Raw genomic sequence first — 9,216 nt, forward strand, 5'->3', positions numbered from 1 at the left:
AATACATTCTTTTTGTTACCTTTAAACAGAAGTTATTATTCTAATTATACATGATTTGGGCTTCAGAAAATTGGCGAAATCCCTAAGATTGTATGTATGTATTCTCAAAATAGGACCCAAAACTTTCATCAGATTCTCAAAGAGATACATCATTACCAAACATTAAGAATCACAGCTTCGATTGGTCTCTGTTCTGCATCATTATTAATTGTATCATTAATGGTATCATTAATTCTTTTATTCTACGTTACATTTAATTTTGTAATCCAACATAACTATTTTTGAGAACAAAGGAAATTCACATTTTAAATAATTTAAATCAATATTTAGAGAAAATAAGGTGTCGTATTAGACACTTAGGCATTTTTTTCTATATTACATATTATTGTCTCTTGAAATGACTTCTAAAGTTTTATATCTTTGGCATAAATTCTTCTCAGCCTCAATCTACCCATTTCTGAATTTTCTCATTTCTCATAGACTCTCTGGATTCTTTTTACACATCATTGCTTGAAAAATTCTGTACCGTTTATTATAATATTCTTGGAAATGAGGAGGGTGCTGAAATACTTATAATGTCCAACCTTTGCTTAATTATAGCCAACATCTCTACAGTTAGATTTAATTGAGCAGGGTTCAGTAGCATTTATAAAAAGTGTGCATTATGTTTATGCTCTATAATATATTTTCCATTTATTCACTTATTGATTTAACTGATGCCATTTTATCAGGGGTTGTGGTCTCAACTCCATATTTTTCTGGGACTAATAAACTGAGCTTATTCTCTTCTACAATCTCTTCTTCCTGACCTCTTGTCTTCCATCATCTCAAACTCCCCTTTATATATCTGAGCGCCTGCCTTCCATACTCTGGCCACGAATGCAGTTAATATCACAGTATTTCTGTCCCCAGTGCTCTTTTTCCACTATTCTTTGATAAATATTTTTTGTTTTCTAGCATTAAACAGCCTCAGAAACTTCCCCTATCCCTCCTGTACATTTAAGTGTAGACCAAAATATCTGCTATTGAACTATAACAGTCCCCAATTTCTGTGTCTCCACTGAGTTTATACCTTTTGACATTGAGAGAGGAAGTACATTAGAATACTGATGGGATGAAGAGAATATTTCCTGATATGATTTAAACTCTATAATGAGACTTCTAAACACTACCACCCTTCCTATTCCTCATTTTACATGAAAAATTTCTAGAAATAGATCAAAAGGAATAATATACATGAGCTATATGGCATAGTTTCAACAGCCCCCACATTGAGTAGACAGGATTAAGAAAGAATGAATGCTCAAACTAAAGATGCCCCCTCAACCTATATCATGTGTCTCAATGAGGGGTCTTGGTTAATTGTACTAGGAGCCCAAGAGAAATTCAAGGTATGGAGCCAGCAAAACAGAGCTGAACTGACCAAGAGATGGACAGAGAGCAGAGGGGGATGAAGATGGGTCTAAATAAGTGAGGTAGAGTAGAAATTGCCATACTGGATGACAAGCAATAAGAGAGATTAGCAACAGGGAAAAGACCGAGACCCATCCGGGATGCACAAATATACAATACCAAAGAATGCATTGTTGCTGGCAGAAAGAGGATCTGGAGCAATGCCTCTGAAGTGCTCTTTAGCAACTGTGTACTAGTGGTATAAAACTCCAAGGGTTGCATGACTCAGCCTTGGTTCTATCAATCTTTCTTCATATTGCCCTTTAGGGCCTTAGCACAATGAACTTTTTATTCTCCAAATATTGTACCTACTGGGAATCAAGAAGACTGTGAGATGCTAAACACAAAAATGTAACTTCCAGCTTCATATTAGAAAAGAAGAGTCTATCCACATTGTGGTTGACTGAGGGAGCTGAGGATAATCTGTGTTCTCTGTCTTTATATCAAGTCACACAAAGTTCTTTGGGCAAGGTTAAGGGTACATTTTGTTTTGCTATGTTTTAGTTTGGTTTGTTTTGTTTAATGGGCATAATGCTTAAAAGGGAAAAATGTGATAAACAACAAAATTAGACAGAATAATGAAAACTAAGATGAAATAGATTTCTTTGTAATGGAAAGTTTTAGCAAATATTGTTCCATAAGTCAATAAGATACAATTTTCAATGAAATGGATAGTTTCTGTCCACTAGAAATTGCCAAAATTGCCTCAAGAAAAAGCACAAAATTTGAATAAGACCCAATAACATAAAAGAAATTGATAAAATTGTCAAGGGATTATTTTACAAAATGTATTCTGTATTCAGATGGTTTTATCTGTAAATGTTCTCACATAACAAGTTACAGATACTGTATAAGCTTTTCAAGGATATTGGAATAGCTCAAAAGCTATTAATTCTTTCTGTACAGCAAACATAACAGATTCTAAGTACTATCAATGGTAGCATGAAAAAGTAAGATACAAACAAGATATTTTTAGATACAAAATGTGAAAGTCAAGCAAAAATTAGAAAAGAACGTTCAATAGTGTATTTTAAAAGTCACCACTACATAGCTTTTATGTGATAAATAAAAGCTTAGAGAAAATGTTAGAATATTTAATAATATAGATTATGATATCAAGTAGGTTTATAAAGTTATTAATAATAAAAAGAAGATCAGCTGAAAGACAGTAAGAGATTATTTAACTCAATTCACTATTTATTGCTGATAAAAATAGTTTATTAGAATTTGAAGAGTATACCTGTAACTGTATAAAAAATATTTATGACAAAATGTGATCAACCATTATGCTTAATAGTTGAAGTTATTTGGGAGACATCTTGGCTCAAAAAAAAAGATATAAAACAGAAATATAAAATAAAGTTATTAAATAAGAGGAGGTAAAATTGCTATTATTTTCTCAAAATCTGATTGAATATCCTTAAATTGCTCTTACTCACAAGTAGCATGATTCTATAGCTCAATTAAAAAAAATTAAAAGTATGGTGAGAATTAAAAACAAAACAGAATGTAAAATGACTGATAAACTATGGATATTTTTAAACTATTCAGTAGAAAATCTTATTCTAATTCATAAAATGCAATGGTAGAGAAACACCATAAGATGTATAAAACAAAACATAGCAAAAACATATAAAATATCTAAGGATAAAAAGAAATAGGTAAAACTACTAGAAAATAAAATGTCTGATTATTTTGAGATCTAAAAGTAGTTTCAACAAATGAGATCAATACCCTCTTCCTAAAAGGAAATATTTGGTACTGTAAACACATCAATTCTAATAATTTTTAAATGCTTTTAAAAAAATTTTTTCTGAGGAAGATTTGCCCTGAGCTAACATCCACTACCAATCTTCCTCTTTTTTGTATGTGAGCCACCACCACAGCATGGCCACTGACAGACAAGTGATGTAGGTCTTTTCCTGGGAACCGAACCAGGATCACCCAAGTGGAACACACCAAACTTAACCACTTGACCACTGGGGCTGGCCCTGTAAATGCATATTCTATTCTATTTATTTATTTATTTATTTATTTATTTATTTATTTATTTTGGTGAGGAAGATTGGCCCAGAGCTAACATTTGTGCCAATCTTTCCCTATTTTTGTACATAGGTCACCACTACAGGATGGCTTTGATGAGTGGTATACGTCCAAGGCTGGGATAGAACCCCTGAACTCTGGGCCACCAAAGTGGAGCACAGCAAACTCAACCACTCTGCCACCAGGCAGGTCCCAGTAACTGTATATGTTTATTCATTGTAGTTCTAATAAAAATATCCTTCAATTTTTTTTTTTAGGAAAGATGAAAATCTATCCTAAAATGCAAAGAAAATTATAGTTCTAAAAATATGAAACTCCTGAAAAATAAAGGGAACAATAAGTTCTTCCAAACATGTATACTATGTGTATATATAACAGTATTGTAATGAAGAAAGGACAGATTAATGGAAAGAAATAGATATCACCAAACTATAATCTCTAATATGTACTAATAAATAATAAAGGAGACATCAGAAATGAACAGGTAAGGAAAATATTAAATTAATGAGAGAGGGGAGATCTCATCAAGTTGGCAGCATAGGTAGACTCTGAACTCATCTCCTGCCATGAATACAACAAGGTTACAACTATTCCTGGAAAAATTGCCCCAGAAAGAGAACTGAGAACTGGATAAAAAGAACCCCCACAAAAAGGACCAGTCTTGACTAAGGAGGAAGAGGCAGAAATTCCTTATGGAGAGAAAAAAAGCCACCTATGAGAGCCACAGAGCTTCAGACCTGGCAGGGCGGGAGCCACCCTAAAGTTCACAGCCCTCCCTTCAGAAGTGGAGATCTTAGCAGTGGCATGCTACTGCTATAAGCGTCCTTCAGGCTCAGCACAACAGAGACAAGTATCATAATGTCTGACATCACTGACTATTAACTGCAATGGAGAATACCTCCAGAAAAGTTATCCACATAAGTGGAATAAAGTCAGATCTTAATAGGCCCACACACAAATTTACCCATCACATAGACCAACATAAAATCACCAGAAAGAGAGGTACACAGTCCTTTGGTGAAAAGAGAATTATCCAGTAGGCTCTGGATGCATCTCAGTGAGAGGTGAGACCTCTCCAGAGACTGAGACATTGGTGGTGACCATTGTTGTGACCTAGAACAAAGCAGGCTGACACAGACACTGGCAGATGCCATTGAAGTTCTTCCCTTGGCCTGTTAGCCCAGGGGTCTGCCACAACCACTAGAGCACAGATTTAATCCAGTTCAGCCAGCCCACCCTAGGGACCAGCCCCACCAAACAGCAAACCCTCAGGCTACTTGTTTGCTTGCATAGACTGGGTGCCTTGATCCTCTGCAGGTAGGCAGGTGTGTCTGCTTCTGTGGGGTAACACCTGTGTGAGGACCAGTTGAACTGTGGGGAGCGTTGGTGGAGATGTGGGGGTCTTTGCAGTGGGGTGACTGGCTACAATCCAGGGGGTTGGGAAGTGTGCATAGGCCAGGATCATGTTGACAGTGTGTGGACCTGTGGAGGGTGGGGCGTTTTAGTGGCATAAGACCTCTGTTTCACAAAGGGGATCAGCCCTGCCTTCCAAAGCCTAAAACAATGAGGTGCTCCCATGCCCGGGGCCAGTCCCACTCAGCTGCAATCCTGAGAGAGCTGACAACAGCCTTGCAGGCCTGAGGCCTACAGCAATTGTAAGCCACTGAGCCTAGTAAACAGCTACATTGGGTACCTACCAATGAACATAAAAACTGAAACAGGAGTGTGCTATTAGACCTTGTAGTCAATGACACTGGGGCTCCCCAAACCTGATTTACAGTCAGCCAGGAAGAGAATGCCTAGACTCCTTGGGCACCAGCAAAAAGAGCAACTTAAGGACACAAGTAGCCCACACAGGGGTCACTCTAGGAACATTAGGACTGGTGACGAGAGGGAAGCATACTGGTGGGCCTCAAAAGGCGTCTCTTACACAAGGCCACTTCTCCAAGATTAGGAAACATGGCTGACTCACCTAATACATAGATATAAGCACAGAGAAAGAGGCATAATGAGGAGGCAAAGGAATACATTCCAAGCAAGGGAATAGGACAAAACCCCAGAAAAAGGACTAAATGAAACAGAAATACGCAATCTACCTGACAGAGTTCAAATAAAAGCTCATGAAGATGTTCACTGATATTGGGAGAAGACTGGATGAACACAGTGAGAACGTCAACAAAGAATTGGAAAATATAAAAAAGAACCAACCAGGGGCTGGCCCCGTGGCCGAGTGGTTAAGTTCACGCGCTCCGCTGCAGGCGACCCAGTGTTTCGTTGGTTCGAATCCTGGGCGCGGACATGGCACTGCTCATTAAAACCACGCTGAGGCAGCGTCCCACATACCACAACTAGAAGGACCCACAACAAAGAATATACAACTACGTACTGGGGGCTTTGGGGAGAAAAAATAAAATAAAATAAAATCTTTAAAAAAAAAAAAAGAACCAACCAGAAAGGAAGGATACAATGCTGGAAATGAAAAATTCACTGGCCTCAGTAGCAGAGCTGATGATACAGAAGAATGGATCAGGAAGCTTGAGGAAAGACTAAAGGAAATCACCCAAGCTGAACAGATAAAAGAAAAAAGAATTAAAAAGAATGAGAATAGTCTAAGGGACAGTTCAAGTCCCTCTGGGACAATATCAAGTGCACTAACATCTGTATTATAGGTGTCCCAGAAGGAGAAGAGAGAGACAAAGGCGCAGAGACTCTATTGGAAGAAATAATAGCTGAAAACTTTCCTAATCTAAGGAAGGAAACAGACATCCAAGTACAGAAAGCACAGAGAGCACCAAACAAGAAAAACACAAAGACGGCCACACCAAGACACATAATAATTAAAATGTCCAAAATGAAAGATAAAGAATCCTAAAAGCTGAAAGAGAAAGACAGCAGTAACATACAAAGGAAAGCCCATAAATCTATCAGTGGACTTCTCAGCCAAAACCGCACAAGTTTGAAGAGAGTGGCATGACTTATTTAAAATGCTGAAAGGAAAAAACCTACAGCCAAGAATACTCTATCCAGCAAGCTTATGATTCAGAACTGAAGGAGAGGTAGAGTTTCCCAGACAAGCAAAAGTTAAACGAGTTTGTGACCAAGAAACAAGTTCTACAAGAAATGATGAAGGAACTTATTTAGGTGGGAAAGAGAAAACCACAAATAGGAATAATAAAATTATATATATATATATGTATATACATATATATATATATTTTAAAAAGCAATAAAATCACTGGTAAAAGCAAAAATACACTAAAAGTAGCAGATCAACCACCTATCAAGATAATATGAAGGTTGAAAGAGAAAAATATTAAAATTACCTATTTCAGTGATAAGAGGGTAATAGTTAGACACACAGAAAATAAGAGATTAGATATAATTTCAAAAACATAAAATTTGGGAGGAAGGGAGTATTAGAGCAGATCTTTTAGAAAGAGGTCAAAGTGAAGAGATTATCAACTCAATAGAGACTGCTATATACATAGAATATTATATGTGAACCTCATGATAATCACAAATGAGAAACTAAAGGTAAATAAACAACTAAGTAAGAGAAAAGAAATCAAACATATTTCTAAAGAAAGCCATTAAAACCCAAGGGCAGAGAGCAAGAGAAGAAGAAAGGAAGAGAGAAGAACTACTAAAATACCCAGAAAAAAAGTAACAAGATGGCAATAAATACATATTTATCAATAGCTACTTTAAATGTCAGTGGACTAAATGCTCCAGTCAAAAGACATAGGGTGGCCAACTGGATGAAAAAACAAAATCCATATATATGCTGCATACAAGAGACACACTCTAGACCTAAAAACGACTCACAAACTGAAAGTAAAAGGATGGAAAAAGATACTCCATGCAAATGGCAAAGAAATGAAATCAGGGGTAGCAATCCTTATATCAGACAAAATAGACTTTAAAATAAAAACAGTTACAACAGACAAAGACAGCACTACATTATAATAAAGAGAACAATCTAACAAGAGGATATAACATTTGTGAATATCTATGCACCCAACATAGGAAGACCTAAATATACAAACAATTATTAACAGATATAAAAGGAGAAATAGACAGTAACACAATAATAGTAGGGGGATGTAACATTCCGCTTGTATCAATGGATAGATCATCCAAACAGAATATCAATAAGGAAACACTAGCCTTAAACAACACGTTAAACCAGATGGACTTAGCAGATATATAGAGAATATTCTATCCCAAAACTGCAGAATACACATTCTTTTCAAATGCACATGGAACATTCTCTAAGATTGATCACATTTTAGGCCACAAAACTAGTCTCAATACAGGAAAGAAGATCGAAATAATACCAAGCATCTTGTCTGACCATAAAGGTATGAAACTAGAAATCAACTATAGGAAGAAAATCAGAAAAGTCAGAAAAATGTGGAGATTAGACAAAATGATACTGAATAACAGTTGGGTCAGTGAAGAAATCAAAGGAGAAATAAAAAAATACCTCGAGACAAATGAAAATGAAAATATGACATTCCAAAATCTATAGGATACAGCAAAATCAGTTCTAAGAGGGAAGTTTATAGTAATTCAGGCCTACCTCAACAAACAATAAAAATCTCAAATAAATGATCTAAGAGTATACCTAAAGGAACTAGAAAAAGAAGAACAAACAAATCCCAAAATCAGAGCACTAATAAAGGAAATAGAGATTAGAAAATAATAAAAGAAATCAATGAAACCAAGAGCTGGTTCTTTGAAAGGTAAACAAAACTGACAAACCTTTAGTTATACTCACCAAGAAAAAGAGAGAGAAGGCTCAAAGAAGTAAAATCAGAAATGAAAGGGGAGAAATTACAACGGACACTGCAGAAATACAAAAGATTATAAGAGAACACTATGAAAAGCTGTACACCAACAAATTGGATAATCTAGAAGAAATGGATAAATCCTTAGAATCGTACAACCTTCCAAAACTGAATCAAGAAGAAGTAGAGAATTTGATTAGACCAATCACCAGTAAGGAGATTAAACAATAATCAAAAACCTCCCAAAAACTAAGTCCAGACCAGATGGCTTCCCTGGTGAATTCTACCAAACATTCAAAGAAGACTTAATACCTATCCTTTTCAATCACTTCCAAAAAATTGAAGAGGAGGGAAAGCTTCCCAACTCATTCTATGAAGCCAACATTATCCTGCTGCTAAAACCAGACAAGGACAACACAAAAAAAGAAAATTATAGGCTAATATCACTGATGAACATCAATGCAAAAATTCTCAACAAAATCCTAGCAAATCAAATACAACAATACATTGAAAAGATCATACACCATGATTAAGTGAGATTTCTTCCAGGGATGCAGGGATGGTTCAACATCTGAAAATCAATGAATGGGATACACCACATTAACAAAATGAAGAATAAAAATCACATGATCATTTCAACGGTTGCAAAGAAAGCATTTGACAAGATACAGCACTGATTTATGATAAAAACTCTAAATAAAATGAGTATAGAAGGAAAATACCTTGACATAATAAAGGCTATATATGACAAACCCACAACTAATGTTATTCTCAATGGAGAAAAACTGAAAGCTACCCCTCTAAGAACCAGAACAAGACAACGATGCCCATTTTCACCACTCTTATTTAACATAGTTTTGGAAGTCCTACCCAGAGTAATCAGGAAAGAAAAAGAAATAAAAGTGTCCAAATTGGAAAAGAAGAAGTGAAC

The sequence above is a fragment of the Equus caballus genome, chromosome 19 (genome assembly GCF_041296265.1).
Source record: "Equus caballus isolate H_3958 breed thoroughbred chromosome 19, TB-T2T, whole genome shotgun sequence".
NCBI classification, from domain to species: domain Eukaryota; kingdom Metazoa; phylum Chordata; class Mammalia; order Perissodactyla; family Equidae; genus Equus; species Equus caballus.